General features: G+C 46.5%; 1 protein-coding gene across 4 annotated transcripts in view; it reads right to left on the bottom strand.

The window, feature by feature from the left end:
- NFATC2 (nuclear factor of activated T cells 2) overlaps positions 1 to 18,318 on the bottom strand; it is a 202,480-nt gene that overhangs the window by 34,537 nt on the left and 149,625 nt on the right. The gene's annotated exons all lie outside the window — the stretch shown is intronic.

The raw sequence follows: 18,318 nt of genomic DNA, 5'->3' as shown, positions 1-18,318 counted from the left end.
GTGCTTACTGTAGGCCCTGTAATAAGAGCCCTGTAAGCTCTTGGAGGATTGGCTAAATAAGAGGGGCGTGGGCCTAATATGCAAAGGAGTTTCTGCTACAAAAAGGTCCTGCTGTTACCCAAGATCGGTTCCCTTGAAGAAAATGACTGCTTTGGAGGGCAGATTCAATGGCAATATACTTGGCTGAGGTCCCACCCCAAAACCCACCGTCCCCAGCCCCAAATCTCCAGGTATTCCAAGGCTAGAACTTGCAACCCTAGGTGCCTGTTATTCTTCCAATACACTCCACTATGTGCTGGGATAGATAGGCTTCAACCAGAACTTTCCATTGTGAACTCTGACAGATTTTCTCTTCACTGTGAGCTAGATGACCTATCAGCATTCAGCAAAATACCTCCAGCAAAAATAGAATATGTGTGTACGAGTCAAGATCTGAATGCCTGTCCAAGACTTCAGACCTTCTGACTGGGATTGCATTCCTTACTGGAATGATGTAAAGTCGAAGCAATGCTGTCATGTTATGGAAAGTTCCCCCTCCCCTTTTTTACCCCTAAGGACACTCACTCAGAGACTGGAATGAATGAGTGAATACTTGCTCACCCATGCTTGTAACTTTTGCTATTGTATTTCAATAAACTTGAAAAGAACACCTTGCCTGGACTACACTTCTGTCAGGGAATATGTTTACCATGAGCATCTCTCTTTTGCATGGATAAAAGATATAGGTAACTGGGTGTGAGTTTTACTAAGATGTCCTTTGGCCTAGGCCTGGCCTGGGTGGCCCAGGCTAGCTTATTGGAAGCTAAGGAGGGTCAGCCCTGGTGAGTACATGGATGGGGGGACCACCAAGGATGTCCAGGGTCACTACACAGAGGCAGGCAACAGCAAAACATCTCTGTGATTTCTTGCCTGGTAACATATGTGAAAACATGTAGCACATATTATGTAATAAAAATTCTTGTTGAAACCAGGTGTGTTGCAGCAGAAACGTGCCTGGATTTAACGTTTTATTATGTAATATGAATTAAAGTTGTGCTATATTTTTTCACATATGTAAACCCATTGTTATTTGTTTTGTTATTCAGCTTTGTCTCAACCTTTTTGGTTACCTGGTCCTCCCAGGTCGAAATTTTTTCTCCCCCCCCCCTTTTGTCTTGGTTTTGTAACCTTATGGGGTTGCCATAAGTAGGCTGTGACCTGACAGCACTTTCCTCCTCCTCCACCACCATCACCAAAATTGTTGGATTTTCCTCTCAAATAGGGTGCAACAGTATGGTCCCCAACATCTTGTGAAGAGGGCAACCTGAAGACTTTCTAAGCATGCCCAGCTTCAGGATATGCTGTACACGCATACAAGATCTGTACATTGCCATCTTCACACAAAATGTTTTTCAAGCTGTATCACGAGCACATTAGTGGACTCCTTGTATGTACAGTCTGGGCGTTTTTTGTAGCAAAAATCCCAGCATGCACTCATTAGCATATTAGGCCACACCTCCTGATATCATTGTTTCACACAGGCCTTTTTTTGTAGAAAAAGCCCAGCAGGAAGTCGTTTGCATATGAGGCCCCACTCCCTGATGCCAAGGCAGCCGGAACTACGTTCCTGTGCGTTCCTACTTAAAACAAACAAACAAAAAAACCCTTGTGTATTAAAAAAGGGTAATGAGGGGAGGAGCTGTGGCTCAGTGGAAGAGCCTCTGCTTGTTATGCAGAAGGTCCCAAGAAGTTCGATCCCTGGCATCTCCACTTAAAAAGGACCAGACAGCTGGGGATGTGAACGACCTCTGCCTAGGATCCTAGACAGCCTCTGCCCATCTGAATAAATACTGACCTTGATGGACGAAGGGCCTGATTCAGTAAAAGGGAAGCTCATGTGAGGTAGGGTGATGATGTTACTTGGTCATCCAGAATGCATCCTCCTCCTGAGACAACACTAGTCCCCGTGACTGGCAGTCTTAGGCTGTGATCACACACATTAAATAATGCACTTTCATCCCCCTTTAATGCACTTTCCAACTGGATTTTGCCAATTCACACAGTAAAATCCAGTTGGAAAGTGCATTGAAAGTGCATTATTTAGTGTGTGTGATCACAGCTTTATGTTATCTTCCCTTTCCTAGAACACACATCAATTTTTACCAAATAAAGTATTGGGGAATTGAATGGAGGATTGTTTAATTTGGCCACTTTTCTCCTAAAAAGTGATTTACTCTATCTGCTTTTCCACTTTGTGTGTGTGTGTGTGTGAGGGAGATACAGGCACCAGAAAATAATGATGTTTGTTTGTTTGAATGTTTGTTTGTTTGTTTGTTTGAATGGGGGCAGCGCTTTCTTTGAGCAGGAATGCACAGGAATGCAGTTCCAGCTGGCTTGGTGTAAGGGGGTGTGGCCTAATATGCAAATGAGTTCCCACTGGCCTTTTTTTAAAAAAAAAGCCCTGTGTAAACCAATGGTGATGTCATAATATGCAAGTGAATTCCTGCTAGGCTTTTTCTACAAAAAAAGCCCTGAGTGCGGGGAATATGGCTGGAGGACAAGGAGTTAAGCACTCCTCCTTAGTTGATCCTCCACTCAAACCTGAAGCTTCTTGAGGATGCTTTGGGGTAGAAAGCAAAAAAAAAACCACCAGGAAAGACACACACAACTGAAAGATACACTTCTTGCCTCAAGTCATCCTCACTCTTTCCATCAAGGTTTAGAAACCATCCAAATAAACCGGCACCAACTGAGACGCTGCAAATGTCAGAGGAGTCATTCATGCGTCTCCTTCTCTGTGGTCCTGCATTTGACTTGATTCATTCATAGATGATGAGGTCATCTTATATTTTAAAAACACCAAACCGACGTAACCCATACCACACTTGGGGAATACTTAACCAGCCTCCCATGGCACTGGAAATTGAGAAAGCTTTTCTTATTCTTGTACAAATTATTTCATGCTTGGTGCATGCAAGGTTTGGCAGTCTCCATACTAATTTAGGGTTACTGTGTGTTCCTTATTTCAGGGATTCCTCTTACGCCTTCCTATTCCAGAACATCGCAGTCCTGGCAATTATAGCAATGCCCATCTTTATCAGGACATTATGGCACCACTAAGGTGGGAAACGTAAATGTACTTGAGGATACTCTTGTTGACATAAAAAAGATGTCCTCCTGAATGCCGTCTAAACTGAAAAACCCAAGCATGGACCTGATTTTGACAGGTAACAGCCAAATATAAATTCAGTACTGATCAGATCTTGCCTGATCTTGTCAGATCTCAAAAGCTAAGCAGCATCGACTTTGGCGAGTATTTTGATGTGAGACCTCTGCACACCTCTTGCTGTGAGCAAATGCATGAATGATAACATCATAGGTCCTACGTCTTGACGTCTACCTGTGCAGCCAACTGGTGTGCCAACCATTAAAGGGGAAAGAGAGACCCAAGGGCTGCAGTCATACAGTGAGCAAGTGGCCTGAGCTCACCTCAGACTTGGATGATGATGCTGCCCAAGTCCAAGGGGCAATGACAGACATATGCCATGCCCATTTCTTTCTAGTACCTACCTGAAGGGAGCTGCCAGTTCCTCAAGGCCTTCACCTTGATTCCTTGGCTGGAGATCCAGTCCTGTGGGTCAAGCTACTTTATCTGGTGTGCTGCTTTTCTTAAGAACACACCAAACATGAACTAAAACACTTTTAGAACCACAATCACTTCCGTACTCAAGTCTACTTACTGCCATCTCAATTTTTCCAGGAATGCCCCATGGTTTTAAAGAGGCAAGTGGCATATAAATGAATAGAAAACTTGCTTCAGCTATCACTCCCTGTCACATCTACACATTTTGCCCTTGTTAAAGATCTGCATTAGATCACTCACTTCAGACTGCAGGAGAGCAAGTGACACATATCTTTTGGCAAGGAAATTATCAGGAATTTTTTTATTGAAACCCCCCCAGCAGGAACTCATTTCCATATTAGGCACACCCCCTGACAATACCATTTTCACACATGGCTTTTTAAAGAAAAGACCCAGCAGGAACTTATTTGCATATTAGGTCACACCCCCTGACACCAAGCCAGCTGGAACTGTGTTCCTGTGCATTCCTTCTCAAAAGCCCTGGAAATTATCTACTGTATATAGAGTGCACTAGTGTTTCATGTGGGGACTATGTTTAGCCCCTTTTCCCTGATGACTTTTGTAACTTGGGGTGAGAATTCAGAAATATGATCTCCCTGTCTGCTGTCTGAAGTGGTACAGTCTTAAATTCTATCTCCTGTGATCAAAGTTGTGCCAAGAAAAAAAAATTCTGCTCACACAACATTACACAAATAGCGTGGCACTAGTGGAGCTACAAATTGGTGGCTGGAAAAATTATAACTCCTGTCCTCTTCCTCAACAGACGGAAGGTCATAAAACTTCCTGAATAGCCCACTGCTTTTCTTTGATTCTCACAAATGTTTCAGAGCGTAAATTACCCCACAGACCAGAAAACAGAACTTCTGTTGTGTGACTTGGTTGCTGTTCCCACAAGCAGCATTGTTACTTCAAGGCCCAGGTTTGGGGAACAGGAAGGAAGTGTGCTGTGGTTGCTAGGCAACCTTGGGATATATTCCTCAACCATAGCTACAAATTGGAAGAAGTGGTAATGGGAGGCGGGGAGGAAGAAATGCTTACAAATGGTAGGTAAGATGCTACAGTCAGTTTGCTAGTGTGGGAAAACAGAAAGAAAAGCTACAAAGATTGTATGTCTCTGGAATAGGCCAGCCAGGTCTCCTGCTGTAAAGCAGACCTCCCAGCCATGTGCCCTCATTCTCTAATGCCATGCAATAAGGAAGCAAGGGGGAAAATGGAGTGTGAGGAGACTTGCAGTATCACTTTTGGTGCAAAACTGGAAGTGACATCATCCCATCAGGGCAATGCTCAGGGTTCTAATCTGGATGAACCCCTACAGTGTCCTACCTGTGTCTATCTGTGCAAGTCACTGGTGTGCCATCAAAACAATGATGTCACTTCCAGTTTTGCACCAGAGGTGATGTCATACATTGGCACAATGCCAAATTGCATGTCCCTGCTTCCTAGGGATGCCAGCCTCTAGGCGAGACCTGGGGATCCCTTGGAATTACAGTTCATCTCCAGATTACAAAGATCAGTTCCCCTTAGGGTTGCCAGGTTCCTTGGAGCAGCCAGCAGTGGGTGGAGGATGTGTTTACTGGGAGCAGGGAGGAACGCCCAGCATTTCAGTGATGTGCCTACCAGGGGTGGAATTCTAGCAGGAGCTTCTTTGCATATTAGGCCACACCCTCTGATGTAGCTAATCCTCCAAGAGCTTAAAAAAGAGCTTTGTAAGCTTTTGGAGGACTGGTTACATCAGGGGTGTGTGGCCTAATATGCAAAGGAGCTCCTGCTAGACAGGGCCAGATTAACAATTAGGCAAAGGAGGCACTTGCCTATGGGCCCCCATGCCTTTAGGGGCCCCGGGGCCAGCTTTCCCCCCACCCCAGTTTCCCCTTGTGGCTAGTTTGCCTCTTCCTCTGTCGGCCCCCTCAGCTTGCCTGCCTCGTCTCCTCCCCATGCTTCCCCCTTCATCCGCCCGCCCCCTCCCTCCCCGTTGCTTCCCTCATTGTTGCTTTGCTGTTCTTCTGCTTCCCTCTTCACCTGACCCCTCCCCATTGTTTCCTTCTTTGTCCGCATGCCCTGCCTCTTCCCCATCTGCTAACTCAGCCCCAGGGAAACCCATCTCTGGAGTGAGCGAAAACCGCTTCTGTGCTCACTGGGCTTGCAAGGCACTTTCAGGCGGGGAGGAAAGGGAAGCCATTGCAAAACTCCGTCTGGGTTCTGGTTGAGTGGTGGACAGTGGGCACAGGACACGTCCCCCCCCCAAGCAGAAATCCAAATTGTCTGCAGCAAAAAAAAAGGGAGAAAGCCAGCCAGGCAAGCCGGTTCCATCAGGCTTGCTTGCCCTTCAGCAGCTCCTCAGTCCTTCTTCTGCATCTGGCAGTACCAGGCCAGGCAACACTTTAACTCCTAGGGGGAACTGGGGGCTGCTTTTACTGCAGGCTCAGCCCCATAGCCAGATGTTTCAGGGGTGGGGCAGGACATAAAATTTGGGGGGGGGGGCTGTGGAGGCTTGGCTGCTTTTTCCAGCGGCCAGCTGCCCTGCCCCAGCTCGCTCGCTCTCACACTCTTGAGGGTGGGAAGCGCTTGGGGAGAGCAGCAGCAGCAAAAATGGGGCTGTGGGGAGAGCGGGGAGGCAGGGAAGAGCCCGGGGAGAGCAGCAGCAGGGAAAATGGGGCCACAGGGACAGCGGGGGAGGAAGGGAAGAGCCCAGGGAGAGCGGCAGCGGGGAAAATGAGGCCGCGGGGACAGCGGGGGAGGCAGGGAACAGCCCGGGGAGAGTGGCAGCAGGGAAAATGAGGCCGCGGGGACAGTGGGGGAGGCAGGGAAGAGCCCGGGGAGAGCAGCAGCGGGGAAAATGGGGCCACAGGGACAGCGGGGGAGGAAGGAAAGAGCCCGGGGAGAGCGGCAGCAGGGAAAATGGGGCTGGGGGAAGAGCAGGGAGGCAGGGAAGAGCCTGAGGAGAGTGGCAGCAGCAAAAATGGGGCCGTGGGGAGACCGGGGGAGGCAGGAACGATGTGGGAAGAGAATGGGGAGAACGGCGGTGCAAAAACGGCTTTTTAGCCACCGGTGCCTGCCGGCTGCAGCAGGGGCCATGGGCAGTGGGGCAGGTGCTCCAACTCGGAAATAATTTGCGAGGGGCCCCCCCAAGATTTCGACTGCCTGAGGGTTTCCACAGTGTTTAATCCGGCCCTGCTGCTAGAATTCCAACCCTGGTGCCTACATGACCCAGAAGTGATGTGGGCACATCAGGGGGTGATGCTCTGGTTGTTGGGGGAAACTCTATGGTAGAGCATTGCCCCTGATGCCCCAACATGTCTACATCACCTCTGGGTCATATAAGCATGTTGCTTTAATTTCTGGTGTCCCTCTTTTTTTGGGGGGGGTAATCCCCCCACCAGCCATCTGACCCCTCACCCACCAGGGGGGAAGTCTGGCATCCCTAGTTCTCCTGAAGAACGTGAATGCATTGGAAGGTGGACTCTATGGCATTGTATCTCACTGAGACCCCTGTCCTCCTCAGGCTCCATCCCAAAATCTCCAGGAGTTTCCCAACCTGGATCTGGCAACCTTGCCCCCCGCCCCCATCCCCTGCCAGTGGCCAGGGGGAAGCTGGCAACTTTACTGCTCCCCCATATTCTCCTGCCTGGTTCCCATTTTGGTATATTACCCCTTCTCATCTATCACATGTATTACCAAATATTTCTCCATATTGCTGGAAGGAATGTAACTATCTGGGTTCTTATTCTCATTGCTGGATATACTGTCCTATTATTAAGCCCTACTGGGCAGAAATAATACAACGTATAAAGGATATTACTGGATATCAAATTGACATTTCCCTAGAGTCTATATTACTTAATTAAGGAAAGATGATACAATTCCATGAAAATCTGTAGCATTATTACTATATACAGCAAAGGCAACAATTGCTTTAAAGTGGAAAAACAAACAACCACTTTCTTTGGATCTGTGTTATAAAAACTCTGGAGTAGATACACAATAAGTAAAATAACTGAAAATTAAATCATTCATTAAGTAAACCTCAGAATACAAATTTTGAATCAGTCTGGTTTCCAGTTTTGGAATATTTGATCTCTCAGGGTGAGATTCCTTAATATCATTAATGTGGTATCTTTTCATACCATCATCATTTAAGAACAACAACATAGATTTATACCTTCTCTCTGAATCAGTCTCAGAGTGGCTTACAATCCCCTTTATCTTCTTCCCCCACAACAGACACCCCGTGAGGTAGGTGGAGCTGAGAGAGCTCTCACTCCTGCTTGGAGAATTCCTGAAGATTTGGGGACAATGCCAGGGGTGGGGTAGAGTTTGAGGATGAGGGAGAGCTCAGGGGGGATGTGATGCTATAGAGTCTGCCCTTTCCTCCTAGGGAACTGTTTCCCTGTAGTCTGGAGATCAGCTACAATTCCAGAAGAACTCCAGGTTCTACCTCGAGGTTGGCAAACCTGGGCCTGAACTGTTAACTCTTGGAATTGAGGTTCTTGTGGACCCAAGGAGGTAAACAGGGGGATTCTCTGCCCCCAAAGAGCCCCATTGGCACAAGCCATCCCTGGCACAATGATGTCACCCAGAAGTGATGTCATTGCATCGGAGGCCATTACACACAGACGCTCTAGGACTCATGCTAAAGGATGAGGGAGATTCATGGATTCATCCTCCATGAATCGTAAAGTATTTCCAGTATGATGCTCTAGGAATTGCAGTAAAACTCTATGGCACCATGGAGTTTTTAGCATGAGTCCTAGAGTGTCCCCATGCAATGTTGTCACTTCCAGGTGATGTCATTGCAGTGCACACGCAAAGTGCATGCAAAGAACAAGTCCCCTGCCACAGCGGTGGAGGGACTTGGCAACCCTACTGGCAACCCCTATGTGGAGCAAACTGCTCCCACACTTTGGAGCAGAAAGCTGGGGGTTCTAAGAGTTATCTTGGACATTTACAGGGGAAAAAATAATCTGTATCTTAGGAACCCCCAGAGGCATTCCTTCTGTTAGCTTAAAGGTAAGTGTTTACCAATGGGAACAAAATTGTGTACCTTTTGAACTACCAAGTTTGATTATTCTTCTTCCTGATGACAGACTGCCAAACATTTGCTTGTGGGTGCAGATTCAGTTCAGTTTGGCCAACCTAACTCTAAACGGTACCAGAAATTAGCCTCAGTGATTCAGACATTTGGCCTCCTTGTTCAATTGCTTTCTTGGTCTTGAGCCATCTGCAGTCAAATTGATTTTTACAAGGAGACGTGTTTATCCAACACAGCTTAGCTGTTTTGGCCAAAAGCGGGGTAGTACTGTGATACACACTGGGCCTAAACATCAACATGTGCTTGAAAGGGATTAGTGTGCGACTAGTGTGACTGATAAGTGACCCATAAGAAGTGCCTCCGTTCTTCTGAAAGTCCAGTTCATAATGTATGTGATTTTAGATAACCAACAGTACATCCCTGAATCATATCTGGCATTAATGAAAGTGAAGATCTGTTCAGAAGTCCTATGAGCTCCCGCCTCCCCAATTTTATCCTGTCTTCTTAAAGGAGTTCGGGATAGCATATTTTGCTCACCCCCTCCTCTCATTTTATGCTAGCAATCATTTTAGGTAGGTTTGACAACCTCCTGCTGTGGGTCGAAGATCTCCTGGGATAACAATTGAACTTCAGACCACCATTTATTTATTTGAAACATTCTCTGGGAGAGAAAATGGCTGATTTGGAAAGCGAACTGCATGGCACTATACCCAACTGAGGTTCTTTTCCATCCTGAAACCCCACTTTCTCGGGCTCCACCCTCAAATCTCCAGGTATTTCCAAACCCGGAATTGGCAATGCTAATTTGAGGCAAGTTGGACAGAGAGAGAGAAAGACAGAGAGAGATAGAAAGACTCATCTGTGGTCACACAATGACTTTTATGTAGAAGAAGAAGAAGACCGCCCTTCTCTTTGAATCAGAGACTCAGAGCAGCTTACAATCTCCTATATCTTCTCCCCCCACAGCAGACACCCTGTGAGGTGGGTGGGGCTGAGAGGCCTCTCACAGCAGCTGCCCTTTCAAGGACAACTCCTGCAATAGCCATGGCTAACCCAAGGCCATTCCAGCAGGTGCAAGTGGAGGAGTGGGAAATCAAACCCAGATAAGAGTCTGCACACTTAACCACTACACCAAACTGGTAGGGTTGCCAAGTCAACTTACCCTGCCAGCAGAGAGTGGGGGGAGGTTTTCTGGGAGTGGGGTGGGTGGGGCAATGTCATCAGCATGCAATCTTGCTGACCCAACGACATCACATGGAAGAGACATCATCACACCGGGGATGTTGTGCAGTGACAATCTAGCATAGAGTTTTGCCCCAAATGCTAGAGTGTCAACATGCGACATCCCTGCTGTGTGACATCCCACAAGAGGCTGTTCAGGGGTGGGGCGGTGGGCTGAAGCCCCCAAAATTTGGGAAATCTCATCCCACACCCAGACCAGGGATCTGGCAATTCTGTTTTCATGGCTGGTGGGGATCTGAACCCCTCTGGTATCACTGCAGAAACTGAAGGCAGGGCAAAACAGCCATTTTGGATTAATATCTGTTGAACACAGAAATTTAGAAGGTGATCTCCTTACTGCCAGCATTTCCATGGCAGAAAAAGTGTCATCTGCTAAATTTCTGTAGGTCCTGCCAAAAAAACAAAAATTGAAGTGGGGTATCTTGCCAAGGTCCAGATATTGTGGTGGGGCCCATTGCCACCACCACCACCCACTCAACTCCCTGGCTTCCTATCTGCTTGTGTGAACCCTTCCACCTCCCACACACTCCCAGCTGCATGAACTGTCCAACAGTCAGTGAGAGGTAAACAAGCACTAGGAGAACTGGAAAATGAAGAAGTAGATAGAGGAAGATGGATGGCTAGGCAGTGGGGAGGAAAATGGAGGCAAGTAGATATATGGGGCACAATGGCAAGCAGAACAGGGGAAAGGGTCCCTGGATATTCTCTGCTCAGGGCCCACTGAAATCTGGAACTGGCCCTGTTCAAACAGGTTGATATGTTTTGATTCAGACCATTTATGGCATACTCCAATGGTGAAGCAAGAACACAGCTAGTCTGGGAATGAGCTTTCCTGTGGTTGAGTTCCCAGCCATATCCCTCTTTTGGGCAACTCTTACTGTATTTCAAAATAATCACAGAAAGTGGTTTGTGTCATCTGGGAAACCGGCTTCTTAATGCTGGTAACTATGAGTTGCTTTGGAACCAGCGTGGTCCAAAGGATAAAGACCTGGACCTGTTTCTGGGGGAGGCTGAGTCAAAGTCCCAGCTCTGCTATGGACTCATCATATGGTTGTCATGATGCTCCCATGATATTTGCCAGTAATTCTGCCCAAATTTTTGCATATTTCCCCTAAATGGTTGGTCCTTTTCTTTATGGAAAAAGCTGCTGAGAGATGCTTAATTCATTCTGCCAGTATCCTTGAGCCCAGGAACAATCACCCAGCCAATGGATACTGATGTTCTTTGCTTGCAGGAGGCAAGAAGACTGTCCATTCCTGATCATTCACCATTGGCTATTTCTCTTTTGCCCATCAAAATCTCATAAACTGGACATGCACCTTTAAAATTCTAAAACAAAGGAACTTCCTTGCACATCTTCCTCTGGAGCATGTAGAGGGGCAAAATACTGCCTCTGCAAGTCAAGGCTCAATAGGATGAGACTCAAAAGCTTTGACTTCCAAGTTCATCTGAGTTAAGATCAGGGCCGGCCCTGCCACTAGGCAAACTAGGCAATTGCCTAGGGCGCCAGCCTTCTGGGCGCGCCAAATTGGGCACCACCCATGTGACTCAGTGATGTTATCAGTGCGGTGGGGGGGCACCAGAAGTTAGCCTTGCCTAGGATGCCAAAGAGTCTAGGGCCAGCCTTGGCTAATACGAGTGCCCTGACCTAGATAACCCAGGCTGATCTTGTCAGATCTCAGAAGCTAAGGGTTGGCTCTGGTTAGTACTGAGATGGGAGACCACTAAGGAAGTCCAGGGTTTCTATGCAGAGTCAGGGGATAGCAAACCACCTCTCAATGTCTCCTGCCTTGAAAACCCTGTGGGGTTGCCATAATCAGCTGTGACTTGATAGTACTTTCCACCACGATCAAGATGAGTGCAGTTAGAGACAGTAGAGTTAGCACTGCATTTAGTTTGTGGGTTTTTCCCCCTTTGGACTGCTTTGCATTCTCATGGTCTCTCTCCCCTCCCTTTCCCTCGAGTCTTGATCCTTTTCTCCCAATAAGGCCCTTTGTTTTCCCCTGTGGAAGAGTCTGTGAGCACATTTGTTTACTGCATTTGTGTAAGAGGAACAAGAACCTAGGTCCAATAACTCTAGGGCTTTGGAGGAGGAATGAAGGGGAGAAATCACCCACTGCCTGTTAACCCTTTTGAAAGGGCCAAGCTACTCATTAGTATTTGTGAAAAAGTTGCTCCAAGAGGTATATAACACCATCCTCTCAGTGCAGTTTTTACACAGGAAAATGACTGGGTGGGGGAAGATGCAAAAGCTGTTCCTCCTATTACAGAGGAGTCCCAACACCGCTTGGGATCTCCTTATTTTTAGAAGCCATTTCCAGCAGCTGCTGTGTGCCTGAAGGGAACTTGATGGATCCAGAGATTCCAGATCCAACTCTTTAAAAAAAAACCCCACTGATTTGCAGTTGGGGCCACAGACAGGTGGACAGCAGAAGAAGAGTGTATTCCTGAGCTGGCAGAAGCTAGTCAAGGAAGGGACACCAAGAGAGTAAGGTGGAGCCATTTATCTCTTTCTCCAGTTCCATTTCAGTGGCCCTGGCCAGGTCGCTTCCTTTTGGCCTCAATACTCTAGCTGTAAAATGGGCATACCAACACAGGCCTTGCAAGGGTCAAAGGAGAGCAGCCAGTGAGAACTGGAAGCAGAGTGGCTTTTGGCCAATGGGACATTTCTATATCCTCCTCTCCAGGGGTGGAATTCTAGCAGGAGCTCCTTTGCATATTAGGCCACACGCCCCTGATGTAGCCAATCCTTCAAGAGCTTACAAGGCTCTTTTTTGTAAGCTCTTAGAGGATTGGCTACATCGGGGTGTGTGGCCTAATATGCAAAGGAGTTTCTGTTAATATTCTACCCTGGTCCTCCCACTTTAGCCCATTGTGCCCCTCCAATATGTTGCCTCTTCAAGAATTCCCAGGAGCAGAGCAGGTCATAATGCAAGAGGTCAGCTGCACAAGTGGGTAATCAATCCCCTCCCCCCAATGGTGGAATTATTTTTCAGTTGGCAAATACTGTCCATAGAATACACTGACAGCCAGTGTGGGATAGTGGTTAAGAGGATCAGACCAGGGTCAGGGAGATCCACACTGGACTTCCCCCTTGGCCATGAAAGGTTCCTGGCTGTCGGTAACACAGTCTGAGTCAGACCTACCTCACAGGTTTGCTGTGCGGACATTAGGAAAAATAAAAATACAGTAGGAGTTGTTCAGCAGTAGAATCAGCTACTGGGGAGGTGGTGAGCTCCCCCTCACTGGCAGTCTTTAAGCAGCGGTCAGAGAAACACTTGTCAAAGGGGTGCTTGAGGCTGATCCTGCATTGAACAAGGGGTTGGACTAGATGGCCTGTATGGCCCCTTCCAACTCTATGATAAAATGGAGGAGAGGAGATCAATGTGGGTCCCCACCAGCATTCCCTCTAAGCTGAGTTAATGTGAGCTAGCTCACAGTTTTTTAGCGTCCAGCTCGCACATTTTTGTCTTAGATCTGGAAAAATGACCTCAGAGCAAACTAATTTTATGCAGTAGCTCACAACTTTAATGCCAGTAGCTCATGAAGTAGAATTTTTACTTACAAGGTTCCACAGCTTAGAGAGAACATTGGTCCCCAATAGGGAGAAAGGCAAGTAAATAAAATTAAATAAATAAATAAACCCATTTAATAAATAAATCTAGTAAATGTCATATCAAAGGGTGAGCACCACGAACTTGCTGTGAATTTGTATAGAGACTGGATACAAAGGAGGCCTGGGCTTCTGCTCTTTAAATGGTTGCACAGCACCAGGGATTTTACTCAGTGCAGCTTTTTTTTCTTTCAACTCAACATGACAAGATGCACTTGCTGCAATCCCCCTCTTCTAGAAACATAGAGTTGGAAGGGATCTCCATGGTCATCTAGTCCAACCCCCTGCACAATGCAGGAAATTCACAAACACAGCCCCACCCTCAATTCACAGGATACGCATTGCTGTCAGATGGCCATCCAGCCTCTGTTGAAAAACCTCCAAAGAAGGAGAGCCCACTCCTGAGGAAGCCTGTTCCACTGAGGAACCACTCAAACAGTCAGGAAGTTCTTCCTAATGTTGAGCCGGAAACTCTTTTGATTTGATTTCTATTTTCTCTTCCTCCTTTGTTCATCTGTCACCTGTGGCCCCTGCATGAGGCACAGCTGGGAAATAAATGATCTTGGTCAGCAATTTAAAACAACTGCCAAGAATAGAAAGGCAGGTATGTGTTTAAAATTTGCAACGTGGGTGAAGGAGTTACAGTCAGACATTTGTGGCTGGTATTTTCCTCTGCTTGTGCTTCACTGTGAGCAGTTTTGTCTGAGTCATTTCCAGTGCGCTCCTCAACCACAGTGCATCTTTAGCAGTTGTGGACCATGGCAAGCTGAGCATTTCACCTGCAGCAAAGGGTTGCTATAGGCTGAGCAAACGTGTGGCTGCTGCGATTTGTGCCGTGAGCCTCATTTTGAACATACGAACATATGAAGCTGCCTTATACTGAATCAGACCCTTGGTCCATCAAAGTCAGTATTGTCTTCTCAGACTGACAGCGGCTCTCCAGGGTCTCAAGCTGAGGTTTTTCACACCTATTTGCCTTAACCCTTTTTTGGAGATGCCAGGGATTGAACCTGGGACCTTCTGCTTCCCAAGCAGATGCTCTACCACTGAGCCACCGTCCCTCCCCTTTTGTTTGAAACAATTCTAGAATAGAAATTCAGACATACTTGATACCTGCTATAAACATTGTGGAAGACAACATGCTTTGCACATGGAAGAATCCAGCTTTGACTTATGACATTTCCAGTCTAAAAGATCTCAGATAGCGGGTGTTGGGAAGACCTATCAGTCCAAATCTCGGAACAGCTGCAGCCAGCAGAGAAGACTATACTGAACTAGAAGGACAAATGGTTTGCATCAGTAAAGGAAGCTTCAGATGCTGAGAGAAGTTAGGGGTCGCCAGCCCCACCCTGACAAATGCCAGGATTTATTTGGGGTAATACCTGGAGAAGGTAGAGTTTGAGGTGTGATATCATTTCCTCTGTGCCCCTCTAGGAATTCCCCCAATCTCTGTGGTTTTTACCATCATGTCTGGGGAATTCCTGGTCTCAACCAGAAGTGATATCACTTCCAGATGGGGGGCTGTCAATTGTCATGATGTCACTTCTTGGTAAAAATATAAAAACTCCTAGAGTGTTGCCATTGATTCCCCTCCCCTGACTTTTCCTCCTGCTATATCAGGGGATGGGAAATGACCCACTGCCACCCACAAAATGGCAACGCTAACAGACTGGCAAAGCTGCTTCAAGACTAGCAAACAGTCCAGTGCCCAAGACACCCACCATTTTGCATGGAACGCCCTGAAAGGTCATATGACATGTGAGAGACTTCCTGATTTATCTAGTCCACAGCTTCTAGACTAAAGAGGTCCCAAGGGATCGCCGAATCCGGGAAAGAGCATTGCAGTTTGGTTTGACAACAGTAAGACCATCATCTTGAAATAACACCTCCTTTTCCTCCAAACAGAATGGGATTGCCCCCCAGGGTTTGCTCTGCTTGACACTGCCTGTACGTGAGGGGCACAAGCACAAATTGCAAATGTGTACTCTGAGCGAGGCTCTTGAGTTCCATTCTGTGGTGGATCTCGCGCTCTTAATAGATTTTGTATGTTCATCTCAACAGGAAACGCTTTATAGCAAAACTAGCCTGCGGACACTGTACTGTACCAATTAAAGGATTCCTGAAGTCAAGAACAAAGAAGTACCAGTAGAACTACTATTTAAAAAAAAATCATTCAATTCATTTTCTTCCTTCCTCCGGTGACGAGTTTGGATTTATCGCTTTCATTTGTGGCTTGCATGTTGTTAGATGACAGGGTGGGCCATTTGGGAATAGTGCTGGAGGTGAAGTTTTGAAAGAGGCAATAGAGGATTGAAAGTTCGGGTGTTTTTAAATATATATTTAAAAAAAACTTCACAATGGAAGCACCTGGCATCCAACCAAGTATCTGGTACCTTTTATCCAAGAGTCTTTGTGTGTTTTACAAAACAGCTATTCAAGCCTCCATGCAACTTCTGTGAAACAGCAGCTCGGAAAATGCATCAAGCAGTTTGAAGATAGAATTCTAGAGATCATCAGAAGGGAAACAACTAGTGAAAATAGGAAGGAGCATGTATCTCACTGGAGGAAATAAAGAAAGAGATGACAAATACAGGTTAAAAACCACATTGCTAGTAGCAGGTGTTCTCCAGTGGCAGAGCAGGTGTTTTGCATGCACCAAAATCAGCAGAATTTTCACCTAAAACAACTGTCAATAGTAGGAAGGACCTCTTCCTGAGATAAAGGAGACTCAATGCTGGTCACTAGACTATGCAGACTGATGGTCCAGTTTGTCATGATACAATATATATGCATGTATACTGAGAGGTCTCAAAGCTGATAACAGAGTTACAAGGAGCCTTAAAGGACAACTATTCTACAGTATGGGATATGGAAGGCTAGATGATTCCTGTAGCAGCCTGAATAGCCCAGCTTAGCCCAAACTTTTCAAAACTTGGAAACTTGGCTCTGGTTAGTACTTGGATGGAAGTCCACCATAGAAGAACTGGGTTTCTACATGGAGGTTAGAGTTCAGTCCCCAGTTGGGGGCAGGAGATTGCCTCGTTTGGAGGCCCTCCCCCCGCTTCAGGACTATCAGAAAGTAGAGGGAGGGGTGAACGTCCACTGGACACCCCATTATACCCTGAAGACTGGTCACCATCGAGGCATAAAGAATTAATTTGAGGGTATCTGGGGCTCTGGGGGGGGGGGACTGGGGGGACACATTCTTCCCACCAGTTTTTTCAATTTCCTGCATTTATGGACTGTGCCTTATATTTCTGGTTCATATACACAACCAAAACCATGCTTTGGTTATCATCAGCACCCCACAGGTTTGTATCACCCTCCTAAATTTTCCATATAGCATCTGGTGCCTCTCCTCAAAAAACCCCTCCATGTTTCAAAAAGATTGGGCCAGGGGATCAAATTCTATGAGCCCCAAAAGAAGGTGCCCTCATCCTCCATTATTTCCAATGAAGGGAAGGCATTTAAAAGGATCATGGTCCCTTTAAATGTGATGGCCAGAACTCTCTTCAGAATTCAATTGTGCTTGCCACAATCTTGCTCCTGATTCCATTCCCAAAGTATCCTGGATCCACCCCCAAGTCCCCAGATATTTCCTCAGTCTGCCTTGGCAACCCTAATGGAGGTAGGCAATAGCAAATCACCTCTGCTTATTTCTTGCCTGGAACACACAGTGGGTGGGGTCGCTTTAAGACCTCCCATGAAGGGGAGTCCCACTGCCAGTAATTGCTTTCATTGTTGAACCACAATTCCCACTGTAAAATTTCCGTCTCATCCTGAATCAACTGAAATATTCCCTCATGTAAGTGAGGCCTATTAGATCTAGTATTGCCCTCAAAGCAGCACAGAACAAGTTTTTGCTCTCTTCTGTGTGAAAGCCCTTCAAGTATTTGGAGAGCACCACCATGGCCCTTCTCAGCTTCCCTCCTCACAGGTCCTCCAACCTTTCCCCATAGGACTTATTTTCCAGACCATCTTCATGGCCCTCATCTGAACTCATTCCAAAGAACATAGCCATGAATAGAACTGTAAATGTTTACATCAGCTTTAGCCTGCAACCCGAAGTATTCAAAGAAAGTTCTCAATTCCTCCACCCCAGGATGATTGCAAAGTAATAATAATGATAAAATAAAATAGCTGTGCCTGCTATGAAAAGTAGCTCTAAATATAACGTATCATTTCTCTAATCAAACCGCAAGCCTTAAAAACATACAAACACATTTGCCCTGAGAGCACAAGGGAAAGCAGAAAGAAAACTTCACATTTCCTGTCCTCTCATCAAAGCCTGCCAGGCAGAAAAAAAGGGAAAGAACTATATAGAAATGGCAACAGAAGAGCAAGTGGACAAGTTCTGGGTAACAGGAAATCAAGCAATTAAAGTGTCAATTCATATCACTGTATGTACAGGATTTCCTGCCTTGTGTCAGAGATGGGAGGGGGGGGGGCAGTTGAAGAGGCAACACCCATAGAATACACACATTCTTCCCACCAGTTTTTTCAATTTCCTGCATTTAGGGACTGTGCCTTATATTTCTGGTTCATATACACAACCAAAACCATGCTTTGGTTATCATCAGCACCCACAGGTTTGTATCACCCTCCTAAGATCTGCTCACGACCTGAGTTCAATCCTGGCGGAAGCTGAGTTCAGGAAACTGGTTCAAGGTTGACTCAGCCTTCCATCCTTCCAAGGTTCGTAAAATGAGTACCCAGCTTGCTGGGGGGAAAGTATAGATAACTGGGGAAGGCCTGTAAAAAAGTCTGCCGTGAAAACGTTGTGAAAGCAACGTCAGCCCAGAGTTGGAAACG

Source organism: Heteronotia binoei, chromosome 2, assembly GCF_032191835.1.
Source record: "Heteronotia binoei isolate CCM8104 ecotype False Entrance Well chromosome 2, APGP_CSIRO_Hbin_v1, whole genome shotgun sequence".
Lineage (NCBI taxonomy): Eukaryota > Metazoa > Chordata > Lepidosauria > Squamata > Gekkonidae > Heteronotia > Heteronotia binoei.
Note: the sequence above shows the minus strand (reverse complement) of the source record. Positions and strands in the feature narration are given on the sequence as shown.